The sequence below is a fragment of the Rana temporaria genome, chromosome 5 (genome assembly GCF_905171775.1).
Source record: "Rana temporaria chromosome 5, aRanTem1.1, whole genome shotgun sequence".
Lineage (NCBI taxonomy): Eukaryota > Metazoa > Chordata > Amphibia > Anura > Ranidae > Rana > Rana temporaria.
In genome coordinates, this window is record NC_053493.1 from 23981452 (window position 1) to 23999997 (window position 18546).

Below are 18546 nucleotides of genomic sequence, written 5' to 3' on the forward strand. Positions count from 1 at the left end.
GGAAATTTCAAAAAGCCAAATTTCCAAAATTCCAAAATTAGAAAATCGGAGATTCGAAAATCGGAGATTCAAAAATGGAAATTCGAAAAGTCAAAATTCCAAAATTAGAAAATTCATAAAATCGAAATTCGAAAATCGGAAAATCTAAAATTCAAAAATTGTAATTTTTGAATTTCCGAATTTTCGGTTTCACAAATTTCCATATTTCAGAATCATCGAATTTTCGAATTATCAAAATTCTGAATTTTCGAATTTCCGAAATTCAGAATTCCGGATTTTTGAATTTCTGGATTCCCGAATTCCGGATTTTCGAATTCACAGAATTTACGAAAAATGCAAAAAATCAAATGTAACGAAAATGAAAATGAACACATTTTTTCGGCAGTGCACATGTCTAATATATACACTCACTTTGCAGTTGTCCCTGCTCTGCATACTATGTAGATTATCCATTACTACTTTACAGCCTGCTACAGCAGGACTTATGAGAACAATATGAGATATAGATACTTATATTTACATTGCAGTGGTTTATCCTGATGACTGAGTGAGATACATCAGTGGACACACTTTTTGCCCTTGAGCCATGCCTTCCCCCGCGTGTTCCCCCCGGTGGTTTGCTGTCGGCCCCACCCCTTTAGTTCCCAGACCAGATTAACTTTGTGGCCGCCTCCTGGAAGATCACTTTTTGGTACCTCAGCTTTGCCAATCTGTAAGTATTGGGCTCTTTGGGGCCTCTATTTGCAAAAGATATATTTTTGTGACATACTTCCAATTGATACTTTGTGTTTTTAGATATACTGCATATAAAAGACCTACTCCTGAAGAAGCGAGCACTGGCTCGTGAAACGCGTCAAGTTTTAGATGCTTGTATAATTCCACATATTTGATGAATAACATACGTCCATGCTTTTAAGCAATTATTCACCATGCTACCTTTTTAGCTTGACTTCCATGTCTATGTATTTACCGTATATACTTGAGTATAAGCCAAGTTTTTCAGCATATTTATTTGTGCTGAAAACGACCCCCTCGGCTTATACTTGAGTCAGCTTTTTGCGCCTGATCTCCCGGACTTTGGAGACCCGGTATCAGAAAACTTAGTACACATGTAGCCCCACTCTTCCTCTATAAGTGTGCAAAGTTTGTTGTCCGGGGGTCCTACGGCCGGGGAGCACCCATTTTTCAAACCGGGCACCCCTTCCATAGACTCTCATGTTAAACGGTCAATTTTCCATGAATTTGGGGACCTGGTACCGGCCAGTCGTAGGTCCCCTGGACCCGGAACTTGGCACACATGTAGCCCGATTTCTCTTCTACAAGTGTGCAAAGTTTGTTGTCTGAGGGACCTACAGCTGGGGAGCACCGATTTCTCAAAGCTGGGCACCCCTTCCATAGACTCCCATGTTAAATGTCAACCTAGGCATGGACACAGTGAGGCATGGGCACAGTGAGGCATGGGCACAGTGAGGCATGGACACAGTGAGGCATGGACACAGTGAGACATGGACACAGTGAGGCATGGACACAGTGAGGCATGGACACAGTGAGGCATGGACACAGTGAGGCATGGACACAGTGAGACATGGACACAGTGAGGCATGGACACAGTGAGGCATGGACACAGTGAGGCATGGACACAGTGAGACATGGACACAGTGAGGCATGGACACAGTGAGGCATGGACACAGTGAGGCATGGACACAGTGAGGCATGGACACAGTGAGGCATGGACACAGTGAGGCATGGACACAGTGAGGCATGGACACAGTGAGACATGGACACAGTGAGGCATGTAACAATACAAAAACTCTCCTGCGCTCTGGTGTTTTTGTTATGGGGTAATGTAGTCCAATCGTAAGATAAAATCACAGGTCTTGCAGCCCTCCTCTGAACCATGGGCGTTCATAGACTAAGAGAAGAGAAAAAAACATATTCAAGCTCTCTTTTGTAGAGTAGAAATAACTTGTTTTTACTCTAATAAAAAAATCTCTTATGATAATGCACTAGCACGGTGAGGCATGGGCACAGTGAGGCACAGTGAGGCATGGGCACAGTGAGGCACAGTGAGGCATGGGCACAGTGAGGCATGGGCACAGTGAGGCATGGGCACATTGAGGCATGGGCACAGTGAGGCATGGGCACAGTGAGGCATGGACACAGTGAGGCACAGTGAGGCATGGACACAGTGAGGCACAGTGAGGCATGCAGATGGACACCCTAGGCTTATACTCGAGTCAATACGTTTTCCCAGTTTTTTGTGGTAAAATGAGGTGCCTCGGCTTATACTCGAGTATATATGGTACTCGGGTTTCAAAATAAACCATGGGGTAGATTCAAGTAGGGGAGCGCACTACTACGGCGGCGCAGCGTACCGTTTTGCTCCGTAATTTGCGCCGGCGTTTCGTAAAAGTGGCCGGCGTAAGCGCGCGTAATTTAAATGATCCTGTAGGGGGCGTGGATCATTTAAATTAGGCACGTTCCCACGCCGAACGTACTGCGCATGCTCCGTCGGGAAAATTTCCCGACGTGCATTGCGGTAAATGACGTCGCAAGGACGTCATTTGCTTTGACGTGAACGTAAATGGCGTCCAGCGCCATTCACGATTCACTTACGCAAACGACGTAAATTTCGAAAATCGCGACGCGGGAACGACGTGTATACTTACCATTGGCTGCGCCTCCTAAAAGCAGGAGCAGCCTTACGCAGAAAGCGACGAACGCAAATGACGTAAAACATGACCGCCGGGCGCGCGTACGTTTGTGAATCAGCGTGAGTATGCAATTTGCATACTCTACGCTGACAACTACGGGAACGCCACCTAGCGGCCAGCGTCAGAATGCAGCCTAAGATATGACGGCATAAGAGCATTATGCCAGCGGTATCTTAGGCTACAGTCGGCGTATCGTGCTTTCTGAATACATAAAGTCGATATGCCGGCGCTACTTATAGTTACGCAGGCGTAATTGCTTGCTGAATCCACCCCCCTATTACTAAGTTTACTCTACTTTGTAAGCCCCTATGTTCACCTCATTTAAAGTCCCATGGGCTATTTTCTTCTTTTCTGTTACAATTAAATTATAGGTATTGGAATTTTCTTTCAAATTGTTAGTGAAGTAATGAATATGAATGTATCCAAAGTTACGAATGCTGTATCTAAACAAATGGAACGGAAGAAATTAATAATACTAATAAAGAATAATAATTAAAACGTTTTATTATTATCATTAATTTGTTTTGTTCCATTTGTTTAGATGCAGCATTATTTTTTTCAGATAATTCGTAATTCCGTAACATTTTCCGAATTAACAAATTTGTTAAGTCTACAGATACACGGGTACAACTTGTGTAGAAGGATTTGTTTCATCTCTGTGTATGATCTGAGGCCAGTCACTTCACTGGGTATACGGAAAGGTTTACAACCAGTTTAGGGCAGTCAGTTACCCCCCTGGGTCAACAATCTTTGGTGTTCTTAGTTACATTTTAACCACTTAAGGACCCATTCACGCCGATATACGTCGGCAGAATGGCACGGCTGGGCACATCCACGTACATGTACGTGGCTCTTTAAGCCCAGCCGTGGGGTCACGCGGGCGCGTGCACGCTACCCGGTCCAAAGCTCCGTGGCCGCGGGGCTCGCGGACCCGATCGCCGCTGGAGTCCCGCGATTGGTCCCCGGAGCTGAAGAACGGGGAGAGCCGTGTGTAAACACAGCTTCCCCGTTCTTCACTGTGGCGCTGTCATCGATCGTGTGTTCCCTTTTATAGGGAATCACGATCGATGATGTCACACCTACAGCCACACCCCCCTACAGTTAGAAACACAAATGAGGTCACACGTAACCCCTTCAGCGCCCCCCTGTGGTATACTCCCAAACTGCAATTGTCATTTTCACAGTAAACAATGCATTTTTTGCTGTGAAAATGACAATGGTCCCAAAAATGTGTCAAAATTGTCCAATGTGTCCGCCATAATGTCGCAGTCACGAAAAAAATTGCTAATCGTCGCCATTCGTAGTAAAAAAAAAAAAATAACAAAAATGCAATAAAACTATCTCCTTTTTTGTAAACGCTATAAATTTTGCGCAAACCAATCGATAAACGCTTATTGCGTTTTTTTTTTACCAAAAATAGGTAGAAGAATACGTATCGTCCTAAACTGAGGGAAAAAAATTATGTTTTATATATTTTTGGGGACATTTATTATAGAAAAAAAGTAAAAAATATTGAATTTTTTTCAAAATTGTCGCTGTATTTTTGTTTATAGCGCAAAAACTAAAAACCGCAGAGGTGATCAAATACCACCAAAAGAAAGCTCTATTTGTGGGAAAAACAGGACGGCAATTTTGTTTGGGAGCCACGTCGCACGACCGCGCAATTGTCAGTTAAAGCGACGCAGTGCCGAATCGCAAAAACTTCCCGGGGTCCTTTAGCTGCCTAAAGGTCCGGGTCTTAAGTGGTTAATAGGCAGTTATATTCTGTGTACCTAAAAACCCACGCAGCCACCCAACCGTGGATCGCTTTTCAGGGACGTGTAAAGTGTCTAGTGTAAATTAGATCCAAGAGCGTTATAAAAAATAGTTATAAGTAATTAAAATAAATAATGAAATGCTAATAACACTCATAGTGCAAGTTCAAAATGCTCATTACAAATACAAGTTGTACAATTTAATACATTATAGGGGAGCAGCAGGGACATTTTGTGACTCTGCAAGACCCTTGAGGTTGGAGGCCTTAGGCAAATGCCCTCTGTGCCCTCCTTCATGATGGCACCTGCGTCTTCTGGCTCAAATGTTTGCTCGGCGTCTGCGATCAACACACTCACTGAAAGCTCGCCAGTGGCTTGTCATCAATTAAGGATCAATTATAATTTAATAAGATGCTGCTGAGGGTATGTCCCCGCATACTAACAAGTCGCATTTTATAAGCTTAACATTTAATACATATAACATACAATGTCACACTGGGGGGGTATGGACCAATCTTACTGAGGGCAAATCATATCACACAGCTGGGGTGCTTTCATTGGTCAGCTTTATTTATAGGATTTAAACTATTTTTCTAAATCAAAAACAAAACTGTTGCCATAACTGCTTAAAATGTGTAGACATGCGCATTCCCAGAAAATTTGTTTTAGTTTTTTGTTGATTTTTGTTTTTTGGGTCATTCGTTATGATCAAAATTAATACATTTTTAAATTCGATCAATTCGAAAATTCGAAATCTTATAAAAATTCGAAAATCCAAAAATCGGGAAATTTAAAAATTCAAAATCTCAAAAATTCAAAAATCTGGAAATGTAAAAATTCGGAAATGTAAAAATTTGCAAATTTAGAAATGTGAAAATCCAAAAACGTTAACCACTTGCAGACCGCCTCACACTCATATACGTCAACACAATCAATGGCACGGACAGGCAAATGGGCGTACCTGTACGTCCCTTTAAATTTTCGGTCCAGCGCGCATTCGTACCTTTGCGCCGGGCGCAGCGTATCTAAGATACGCTACGCCGCCGTAACTTATCTTTTTTTTTTAAATCCTGAAAGAATTTGCGCCATAAGTTACGGCGGCGTAGTGTATCTCTGGCAGCGTAATGGCGCGGAATTCAAATGGCTGTGATGGGGGCGTGTTTTATGTTAATACGTCGTGACCGGACGTAAACAACGTTTTTTTTTAACTGTGCATGCGCTGTCCGTGGGGGTATCCCAGTGAGCATGCTCGAAATTAAACCGGAGCCAGCCAATGCTTACGACGGTGACGTCATTCTACGCAAATTCCTATTCGCGAACGACTTACGCAAACGATGTAAAAAATTAAAAATTGTACGCGGGAACGACGGCCATACTTAACATTGAGTACGCCTCATAATAGCAGCTTTAACTATACGCTGGAAAAAGTCGAACGCAAACGACGTAAAAAAATGCGCCGGCCGGACGTACGTTCGTGGATTGCCGAAAATAGCTAATTTGCATACTCAATGCGGAATTCGACGGAAACGCCACCTAGAGGCCGCCGAAAAATTGCAGCTTAGATCCGACGGCGTACTAAGACGTACGCCTGTCGGATCTAGCCGAGATGCCGTCGTATCTTGTTTTGTGGATACCAAAACAAAGATACGACGCGCAAAATTTGAAATTAAGTGGTGTATCAAGAGATACGCCGGCGTAATTTCTTTGTGGATCTGCCCCTCAATGTTCCCAGGCGGTCGGCAAAGACAAAACAGGGGGATGCCTTTGTAAACAAGACATTCCCCTCTTCTGCCTAGTGACATGTCACTGATCTACTTTTTCCTCCCCCTAACAGTAAGAATCACTCCCTTAGGGCACACTCAACCCCTTTAGCACCACCTAGTGGTTAACCCCTTCACTGCCAGTGTAATTTTTACAGTAATCAATGCATTTTATAGCACTGATCGCTGTATAAATGACAATGGTCCCAAAATAGTGTCAAAAGTATCCTATGTGTCCGCCATAAAGTTGCAGTCACGATAAAAATCGCAGATCGCCGCCATTACTAGTAAAAAAAAAAATAATAAAAATGCCATAAAACTATCCCCTATTTTGTAGACGCTATAACTTTTGCGCAAACCAATCAATCTACGATTATTGTGTTTTTTTTTTTTTTTACCAAAAATATGTAGAAGAATACATATCGGCCTAAACTGTGGAAAAAAATGTTTAAAAAAAAAAGGGTATTTATTACAGCAAAAAGTACAAAATATTGCATTTTTTTCAAAATTGTCGCTCTTTTTTTGTTTATAGTGCAAAAAAAAAAAAACGCAGAGGTGATCAAATACCACCAAAATAAAGCTCTATTTGTGGGAAAAAAAGGATGCCAATTTTGTTTGGGAGCAACGTTGCACGACCCCGCAATTGTCAGTTAAAGTGACGCAGTGCCGGATCGCAAAAAGTGGCCTGGTCTTTACACAACCAAATGGTTCGGGGCTTAAGCGGTTAATATAAGAAAAAAAATCCCAGAATTCAAAAGAGCGAAAATCAGAAATTTTTGTATAATAACTAACTAACTATTAAATTATAGGTATTGGAATTTCCTTTCAAATTTGCCTGTTAGTCAATATAACGAATACAAATTTATCTGAAGTTACGAATTATCCGAAATAACAAATGCCGCATCTAAACAAATGGAAAATAATTAATAAATATTATAATAATAAATATATTTTTATTATTATTAATTCATTACGTTCCATTCGTTTTCATACGGCATTCATTATTTTGGATAATCTGTAACTTCAGATAAATTTGTATTCGTTACGTTCACTAACAGCCAAATTTGAAAGGGAATTCTAATACCTATACTTTAATAGTAATAGGTAAGTTATTATTAGTTAGTTATTTCATATTTTAGAATTTCCGGGTTTTCTAATTTTTCAGATCTTCGTTCTTAATTTCGGAATTTGGTTCTTTTGAATCTTTGTTCTTATTTTCGAATTTTCGTATTTTCGAATTTCTGAATTTTCAAATATTCGAATTTACAAATTTACGAATTTTCGAATATTTGAATTTACAAATTTACAAATTTTCGAATATTCAAATCTTTGAACGGGTTTTCATTAATTCGGCTGTTTTTAAAAATTTTCAAAGTTTGTTGTAAATCGAATTTGAAACAAAATTAAGTCCCATTTGTTGGTTAGTTACCCAAAAGGACCCAGTGCCATTTTTTGCCTATTTTTGCACGCATGTTAAAATGCACATTTTAGGCCTTAAGATTAAGTTAAATCCCCCAACCGGTGCATAATTTTTTCTGAAAGTAGAGACCCTGGAGTAACAAAATGGTGGTATGTGGCACGATATTAGTTCACATGTTTATCAGATGTTGTCTTTGGCAGGCTTGAGTTTGATTGCTCCCCCCTGCCTCTAAAAGTTTCTAGAGCTTACAGAGGGAGAATTCAAATAAGCAGCCTGAATATTGATCAGGACCTAGCCAATCCCTGGGGAGTTGATAAATAGCTTAAAGTCCTTGACTTCCCCACCGAAGGAGAAGTTCCCAGCCTCGAAGGGGGCTGTTGCCCTTGCCCCTTTTAGGCAAGCCTTGGATTATCCTGCTGTTCTCTGAGGTCTCGGAGATGGAGACCTGGAAGGGACCTGGAACTGGCTGAAGGACCTCACCAAAGGGTTTTGGTCTAGAGAAGGACAGTCTCACGCGAAGGACCATGTCTAGAGGAAGCTGGAAGGCGGGAGCTGTAGGGTCTTAGAAGGTGGCCATTCCTCTTCACCACGGGCAGCTGAAGGGTAGATTGCGAACTTGGCCCTGTTTTGCCAGTCTTACCCCTCGGCCTCCTCCACTCTCATCTTCACTGCAGAGCAGAGAGGGGGAGGCAGCACAGTACTAGATGGAGGGCAGAAGCAGGAGCTGCCTCAGTTAACATTTTGAGCTCACTAGTAGTTGATTGGTTACTAGGATGCTGGGCAGTCCTAGCAAACAATCACCAGCTTGGTAATGTGAAAAGTTAACTCTGGCAACTCCCATTCCGCCCTCCATCCAGTACTTTGCTGCCTCTCACTCCCCGCTCTGCTGCACAGTGTACACCAGTGTAAGGTAGGAAAGTGCTATCTACACATTGGTGTGTGTGTGTGTGTGTTAAGGAGCTTAGGGCTAAGGATACTGCTTTGGGGAGAGTAAAGGACACTATTGGGAGGGGCAGAGGACACTGTTATGAGGGGGGCAGGGGGCACAGGACACTATTGTGGGAGAAGGGGGCAGAGGACACTGCTATGGTGGGCAGAGGATGCTACAGTGGGGGGGGGTTTATATGAAGGGGACAGAGAACCCTGCTGGGGAGCACTGAGCACTACTGTAGGGGGGGGGGCAGAGGGGCAGAGAACACTACAGTGGGGTGTGATGTGAAGGGAGGCAAAGGACACTGCTTTGGGGGGCGGCACAACACTACTGTGGAAGAGGGCCTGTCAGGGATCGGATGGGAGACTGAATTGATGAGGTCGGCCTCTCTTATATCTCCTGTCCTGGCTCCGCTGAAGATGAAACAGAGGAAGCCGAAGGACAGGAGGGACACGAGTGCCTGGAGCCGGGGGTCCCGGGAGAACAGCTTGGCAGGGTTCAGCGGCCTGGAGTAGTCCGTGATGAGTTGCGCATGAACAAGTGAAAGCCAGGCAGGTAACCGAGGGTTAACAGTGACCAGGGGCATAGACAGGAGCAAGGTCTCAGGGATAGCCAGGTTCGTCAGCAAGCGGGCAGTGAGGTACCGAATCGTAGACAGAGCCAGAGTCAGGAACGGAGCCGGGTCAGAATACTGGGAAAACATACAGGATCAAGCAGGATTACAGAAACAAGCTGAAGATCAGTCAGCAAGGGCACAAGAGCCCAGACACCCTTTAAATAGGCTGTCTGGCGCCAAACTGAATTAGGCTCGTACGTGTGCGCGCGTGTCCGTATCTGTGCGCATGCGTGCCCGCAATTGCGAGCTCTGGCGCGCATGCGCGCATCTGTGAGCCATTCTATGGCAAAGACTATGCGCTTGCGCACGTCTATGTGCAAAGCGTCTTACGGGAATTCCCTGACAGGGCCAGAGGGCACTACTGTAGGGGGGGCAAAGGACACTACTGTGTGGGGGGAGGAGTACAGTAGGGAACACAACTATCACACACTAAGTGTTCTTAATGCTGTCTTTTACTATTTTTCTGGGGGGCTTGATAGTTTTTTGTTTTTTTTAAGGGCACCTCCCCCCGGAATCTTTGCAGGGCCAATTGGGAGCGGGTGCACCGCGAGATGGAGCAGTGGGAGGGCGTCCAGGGTTTGTGCCCATTGGGCTGCCTCGGAGGGGGAGCGCCACCAGATTTCACAGAGAGGGGATCTTCCACTTACCTGGCGGCCACTGTCATACGAAGTCCCGCCTCTTGGACTGGCTCCTATGATAGACAGCACACAGATGATGTCCATCATGGAAGCGGCCATGCTGGGTAAGTGGGAGATCTCCGCTCTGTGTAATCCGGCTGCTCTCCTCTCTAATCCCCAGGCACTGGTGAGGATGCACTGATGGGCACTAGTGAGGCTGCGCTGATGGGCACTGGTGAGGCTGCGCTGATGGGCACTGGGGATGGTGAGCTTATTTGGTGGTTCAAAGGACCACTTGACTGGACTTGCCCCCCAGGCCTAAGGCTGCCAGCCCTCCCCTGGAAGGGAGCCTGCCGAGTGGCTACAATAGAAATGGAGCTGCGGCACCACCCACCCCTGCCCATGGTCTGTCATCTGTGACCTGTTGTGGAAAGGGGTGGCGGGTGGGCGGTGCTGCCGCTCAATTTCTATTGTAGCCACTCGGCAGGCTTCCTTCTTGTTTTATAAGTGGTCTGTGGTCTTCTGGAAAATGGTTGACTCTAATTTGTTCCCCTTCAGCCTTCAGTAATGGCAGCGGAGACACTGCTGCTGCCTGCTGAGATATAGAAGGGCTCTAATGGGGGTGGGTGGGACACCTGAGATGTAAGGAAGCACTCCGCTGGCTGGGGAAAGTGACACCTAAGGCCCCGTACACACGACCAAACATGTATGCTGAAACTAGTCCGCGGGCCAGTTTCAGCATACATGTTCGGTCGTGTGTAGGCGCGAGCGGGCCGAATTCCAGCAAACATTTGCCCGCCGGGCCTTTTCCCAGCAGACAAATATTCCTGGACGTGTTTTAAAACCGTCCGCTGGAATCCTGCCCGGTCGTCAGTACAGACCTACCGTACATGTCCGAGCGCCCGCCGTCCCTCGCATGCGTCGAATGACTTCGACGCATGCGTGGAAGCCTTTAAATGGCAGGCCCGCCCACGTCGCCGCGTCATCGCCGCGTCATCGTCGCGGCGACGACGCGGACACGCCCCGCGTAGTGTTTACGCGCGGACTTCTGTACGATGGTTAGTACAACCATCGTACAGAAGCCCTCTGGCAGGCATGTACGGTGAAAACGGTCCGACGGACCGCTTTCATCGTACATGTTTGCTCGTTAGTACCCGGCCTAAGATGTAAGGCGGCACTCCGCTGGGGACAGTGACACCTGAGATGTAAGGAAACACTCCGCTGGGGACATTGACACCTGAGATGTAAGGAAGCACTCCGCTGGGGACATTGACACCTGAGATGTAAGGAAACACTCCGCTGGCTGGGGATATCAGGGCTCCCACTCATTCTGCATTATGGTGGGTTGAACTATTTAATTTTATATTACATTGTAATAATAGATGAGTCTGTGATGGGGGATCTTTTATGGGGGGCTTTGTGATGGATGACCTTATATGGGGGCTTTTTGATGGGGGGAATCTGTGATGGGGTATCGGCGGCTGTCTCGGCTCCTCCTCGCAAGAACTAACCCCCTTCATGCAAGCTCTCTCACATATGGGTTAGTTCTTGCGGGCGCGCTCCCTTGATACAGTCGGCGGCTATAGCCACCGACTGTATCACTTGGCCGATGTGTGTGTGTGTGGGGGGGGGGCGGCATTGAAGGACCCGGCCTTGGGGCGGCACAGGGAGTAAATCCGGGGCCTGGCCGCAGTCCCTACCTGCAAAAGGCAAATGCTAAAGCCTGGTTGAGTTAGTGTCAGGCCTAACCACTTTGTGCTAGCTGTACCTGAAGATTAGAGAAAAAGCGATGTGCTGGAGGAGAAAGACCTAAAGATTAGAGAGGAAGTGAGTTCTACCAATTTTCCAGGGCATCCCATATTTCCCTTACCCCATCCAAGTTCAATTCCATCAATAAAAACAAAAAAACAAAGCATGTGGACTGTTTTATGGTTCTGGGTGATTAAGAAGTGAATGCAGGGCTGGGCAGGGTGACAGACTATCCAACATTTCAACAGCCCCTATGGGTGTACCGCTACACTGAGCTATCTTAGGAGCCAGGACGGGTTCTCTCCCAGCACTCCCAGAGATGGATGTATAGGGTTGACACCCCCTTCAGTGAGCCTGAGCGGCACATGATGCAGGTCTCTTGGGTCACAGTGTCGTTAAGTGCACCAACATTCTTAAAGCTCCCCAAGAATAGCCGGCAGATGAACTTCTCAAAGGACTGCCCCTTCCTTAATAATTATTCTACAAGCCCCCTTTGTTCCCTGCCCCCTCCGCTATCATCCTCCTTTTATTTTGGGCAGTGCATACCCAGTCAGTCTAAAGCCTCGTACACATGATTGGATATCCGTTGGACAAATCTGTGGATTTTTGTCCAAAGGGCGTTGGCCATGAACTTGTTTTGCATACAGGCGGCAGAACTTTTTCAGCCAACATTCACAAAACTACGTTTTTTTTTCTGCTCTTTAGCGCCACCCTGGCTGATGTTTAGCATTGGTTCCCGAGCATGCCTGTTTGTACTTTGGATTTTAGTTGGACAGACTTGTGTACATACGATCGGATAATCCAACATAACACATTTATTGTCAGACAGTTGGTGGGCATGAACAGCCAACATTTGTTGTCGTTAATTACGGCAACAATTGTCTGATGGAGCATACAAACGGTCAGATTATCCAACACAACACATCCTTAAGACAATTATTTTCTTAAAATCTGATCGTGTGTACGGGCCTTTAGACTAGCATCACTGCCATAGATGCGGTCTAGCAGTATAGTTCCAGTGCTTGGTAGTTTAAACTTTACTACTGCTCACTGCTGCACTTGAGGTGGCATTCCTACTGTTTATGCCTAGTCTTTACCGTTAATCACTTTGTATGCTAAATTGTGCTATTAGTACCATTGATAATCCATTTTATGCTTGCCTAGTTACCAACCATATTGTATGACCATATATTGATTTTGCTTTCACTACCTGGTTTGGTGCCTGTTTTTCTTTGATATAGCACTACTATTGGGTACTAAGTATTACTTTCAGTGATTTCCTGTTGTTGAGCCAAAGAACAGAGGATTCATCTGAACTTTTGTTTAAATCAGCTAAATACATTCCAGACGCATCAAAACGCAAGACATGCAAAGTCTAAGGCCTCGTACAGACGACCGGACAGTCCGCTGAAAACGGTCCGCCTGACTGTTTTTAGCGGACATGTCCGGTCGGAGATTTCTGTCTGATGGTTGTACACACCATCAGACAGAAATCCGTGCGGACAGACAGCATGGTGACGTGTCCGCGCCGTCGCCGCGACGATGACGTGGCGACCTGTGTGACGCTGGAAGGTCAATGCTTCCACGCATGCGTCGAAGTTATTCGACGCATGGAGGGATGGCGGCCGGTCGGACATGTACGGTGAGTCTGTACAGACGACCGAACATGGATTCCAGCGGACATGTTTCTTGGCATGCTAAGAAACATTTGTCCGCTCGAAAACGGTCGGGCGGACAAATGTCCGCTGGAAACCTGTCCGCTTGGCCGTACAGACGGCCGAACATGTCTGCTGAAACTGGTCCGCGGACCAGTTTCAGCAGACATGTTCGGTCGTCTGTACGAGGCCTAACAGTTAATTTTCTTTAAAAAGCAGCCACTTCCTGAGTAGAAAAACCTGTCTCCTGCCAGAATGCTGCACAGTGGTACCATTGGTAAAGAAGAATTTTCGCGCCAAAAATTAATTATTTAATAAATGTGGAACATAAAGTAATATAAAAAATATAAAATAAAGCTGCTCCCCTGAAAAAAAGAAGTGATATACCTTGTAATTTAGTGAATGATAGATGGTAGGGGGCGCTAGTGAAATAGGAACATATTATACCTATTAAAAAGTGTCAGAGGTGTATAAAATAATATACATAAATATATGTATACTTATGTGTCAAAAAAGTGGTTTCTCTGCAGAGGTGCCTCGTACACACGATAGGTTAACCAGAGGACAACGGTCTGAAGGACCGTTGTCTTAGGTTCACCGATGAAGCTGACTGATGGTCCGTCATGCTACACACCTTAGGTTAAATAACCGATCGTGTCAGAACGCGGTGACGTAAAACACAACGACGTGAAAAAAAACGAAGTTCAATTTTTCCAAGCATGCGTCGACTTGATTCTGAGCATGCGTGGATTTTTAACTGATGGTTGTGCCTACTAACGATCGGTTTTGACCTATCGGTTAACAATCTATAGGTTAATTTTAAAGCAAGTTGGATTTTTTTTTAATCTATGGTTAAATAACCTATGGGGCCCACACACAATCGGTTTTGACCAATGAAAACGGTCCTTCAGTCCGTTGTCCTCCGGTTAACCAATCGTGTGTACGAGGCCTTAGAGCTCTCCATTTGGTAGGGAGCAATAACATTGCTAATTGCAGAGATGTAAGTATGAGTAAGCAGACCACTCAGGATTTTCAATGCCAAGTTTATCGAACCATGTCTTTGGTGGGGAGGTGGGAAGAGTACAATTGTCTACAAATATCTTTGTATGCTGTAGTATTAACAGTTCCCATCACTGGGAACATCTGAACTCCATACTCCAAAAGCTTTTGGCCATACCATGCTTCCCATGATAATTTCAGCACAATGGTCAGCTCCTACGTCAGGTAGCTATGGAGGTAACCACAAAGTCTACGGCCATGACGTATAGTCAAGAAGACATTCGTTTTAAAAATAGATACAATTGGGTTGTATTGTATGAAATTGTAGTAGAGATTGGCAAAATGTTCATATTATTAAAAAATATAAACTTTAAAGCCTCGTATACACGATCAGACTTCTAACCTTTCCATGGATTTTGGTCTGAAGGGCGTTGGCCATGGATTTTGGTCTGAAGAACGTTGGCCGTGGATTTTGGTCTGAAGAACGTTGGCCGTGGATTTTGGTCTGAAGAGCGTTGGCCGTGGATTTTGGTCTGAAGAACGTTGGCCATGGATTTTGGTCTGAAGGACGCTGGCCATGGATTTTGGTCTGAAGAACGTTGGCCATGGATTTTGGTCCGAAGGGCATTGGCCGTGGATTTTGGTCTGAAGAACGTTGGCCGTATATTTTGGTTCGAAGGGCGTTGGCCGTGAACTTGTTCTGCATACACACGGCACAACATTTTCCACCAACATTCACCAAATCACGTGGTTTTTCAGCTCTTTATCACCACCCTTTGGGCAACTTCTGCTATTTGTGGGTGATCTTTAATAATGGTTGGATGGACTTGCATACACACGACTGGATAAACCGACGTAACAGATTTATTGCCCAGCAGTTGGTGAGCATGAACAGCCAACTTTTGTTGTTGTTAATTCAGCCAATAATTGTCTGATGGAGCATACACACGGTTGGATTATCCGACACAACACATCCGTCAGACAATTATGGGCAAGTTGGATCGTGTGTACGAGGCTTTAGATACATGCGTAAATGTACATTGACTTCTTGACCCCGCTATAGCCGAACACTATGGCTTTCCAGTTCTGAGAGGGGGTCCATGGATGTTCTCCCAGAACCGTGCCTCCCACGTGCCCCCTTGGGTCTGCTTTGTGACCGATGTGTCCTTTGGACACAGCTGATCACAGATTGTGATAAAGGGCATATCACAGCGTCCCTTTACAATGTGATCAGATGTGTCCAATCACAGCTGGTCACATGTAAAAGGACTTGCCGGTTATCAACAGTCCTTTCTTCTCATGCTGTTTCTGTGTGAAGAAAGGAGAGCCGATAACTGGCAAGGCTGACAGTATATTGTTAGCAAAAATGGATCCCCCACCAGTAACAATAGACCTCCCCAGCAACAAATGATCCCCAACGATACTAGATTCCCCAGAAGTTGGCATTAATAGACCTTCCAGAACACCCCAGCATCCCATTCAGTGCTGGAGGTGCCATAACTGCATTTCCCTGTGTTCCCACTGAAAAAAGGCCCTGATCTTACAGCATTGCCAGTCAACTCAACTGCAAAATACTCACCTTAAAGGGGTTGTAAAGGTTTGTTTTTTATTTTCTAAATAGGTTCCTTTAAGCTAGTGCATTGTTGGTTCACTTACCTTTTCCTTCCATTTCCCTATCTAAAATGATTTTTTTCTTTGTCTGAATTTCTCACTTCCTGTAAAATTGCCCCCATCATCCGAGCTGTTCTGTCTGGGACTTAGTCAAGGTGCTCGCCCCCTCCCTTGGGCTGTGAGGGTCTCCTGGCAGGGATGTAGTCCCAAGGAAGGGGGCAAGCACGCTGACTAACCCCCAGCCAGAATGGCTCAGATGATGGGGGCAAGCTTACTGAGGAGGAACAGGAAGTGAGAAATTTAGACAAAGAAAAAAAAACATTTATAAGGGAATTTGAAGGAAAAGGTAAGTGAACCAACAATGCACTAGCTTCAAGGAACCTATTTAGAAATTAAAAAACAAACCTTTACAACCCCTTTAAGGCTTGGTTCACACTACTGAGTGTGCGGGTGCGCACGTACGTTTCACGCTTTCCTGCACATTGCGTGAATTTCAATAAACTGCCCTACCCGCGAGAAACGCAGAGAAAGTAGTCCCCTACCCTGGATAGAACTGGGCAGCACTCATCTAATGTGTGATGATGCGCCCTCTGGGGGGGTGAAAACAACAAGCTCACAGGAAATGGGCAGAATGATGCTGGTGTACTTTCAACTGAAGAAGACCATTGGTGCTGGACCAAGGAGAAAATTGGGGGCATCACTGAGTCATTAAGAGGGTAAGTAGATATTGGCAATACATTTTGGGGGGGGGGGGGGGTTATATGTAGTAGGGTGATATGAAAAAAAATCTTAAAAAAATTCTACTTTAGCAATTAATGAATTAATGACTTTATTTATTTTAGCTGTGTATTTGCTGGCCCTTTGTTTTTACTGCTGATAATGCATTATTTATTACTGCTGAAGCAGCCCATACAATTCTAATGATGTTCAATGATTAAAAAACAAAAAAAAACAACAATATAATACAACAATGTAAATCCTATCGGTAACACAAATGGTAGCTGCACAATGACACATTGCTACAAATAGTCATTTTGTCTTGGAAGTACATATAATTATATTCAATGAGTTAATAACACTTGAATTAGTCATTCTCTGTTGACAGAGCCTGTCCTTCCATCCTTTAGCTTTGTTTTGGTTAAGAGGCATCTGGGTGCCTCCAATTATATGCAAGTCAGTGTTTTTTTAATCTCTCTCTCTCTCTCTGTCTCTTTTTGTGTCCTCTCTGTTCTAGAATTTCTTTTTAATTTTAAAATATTTTATATAATTTAGGTTTTATTATTTTTTATATATTTTATATCCCATTGTATTTTTTTATTTTTGTCTCTGTCTCTCTCTCTTAGTCCTATCTTGGAACTTCATTTTTTTTAAATAGTTTTTGTGTATTTTATATTTTATATGTCTCTCTTTTTTCCTTTCTCTCTAATATATATATATTTTTTCATATTTTATACATACAGTATTATCTTTATTGTATATTTTATTATTATTCAATTTAATCTCTCTCCTTCTCCCTCTCCCTCTCCCTCTGTCTCTCTCTTTTTTTAATACATTTTTTCTTGTATAGTTGATATATTTACTGCATATTTTATTTTTATATTTATATTTTATTGTGTAATATATATATATATATATATATATATATATATATATATATATATATATATAATATATTTTAGACCTCTCTCTCCCCGTCCCCCTTCGATTTTTTTTCCATATTTTATACATATTATCTTTATTGTATATTTAATATTTTATTTATTACATTATTTTATTCTCTCTCTCTCTCTCTCTCTCTCTCTCTCTCTCTCTCTCTCTCTCTCTCTCTCTCTCTTATACATTATTTCTTGTATAGTTGATATATTTATTGCATTTTATCTTTATATGTATTGTATTTATTGTGTTTTTTTTAATATATATATATATATATATATATATATATATATATATATATAAAATATATATATTTAGATCTCTCTTTTTTCTTTTCCCTCTTATGCCGCGTACACACGATCGGAATTTCCGACAAGAAAAGTTTGATGTGAGCTTTTGGTTGGAAATTCCGACCACGTGTAGGCCCCCATCGGACATTTTGGGCCAGATCCACGAAGCATTTACGCTGGCGGATCTATTGATACGCCGCGTAACTTCTAGTTTGCTCCGGCGTATCTTTGTTTTGTATCCACAAAACAAGATACGCCTGAAGCTGGGCTAGATCCGACTGGTGTACGTCTTAGTACGCCGTCGGATCTAAGGTACATATTTACGCTGGCCGCTAGGTGGCGCTTCCGTTGATTTCCGCGTTGAGTATGCAAATGAGCTAGATAAGGCGATCCACGAACGTAGGTCCGGCCGGTGCATTTCTTTATGTCGTTTCCGTAAGGCTTTTTTCGGCGTATAGTTACCCCTGCTATATGAGGCGTACACAATGTTAAGTATGGACGTCGGGCCAGCGTCAAATTTTACGTTGTGTACGTCGTTTGCGTAAAACGTTCGCGAATAGGGCTTTGCGTAGAATTACGTTCACGTAGAAAGCATTGGCATGCTGCGGGTTAATTTGGAGCATGCTCACTGGGATACCCCCACGGACGGTGCATGCGCCGTTCAAAAAAAACGTCATTTACGTGGGGTCAAGTCAAATTACCATAAAACACGCCCCCATCTTTATCATTTGAATTCCGCGCCCTTACGCCGGCAGATTTACGCTACGCCGCCGTAAC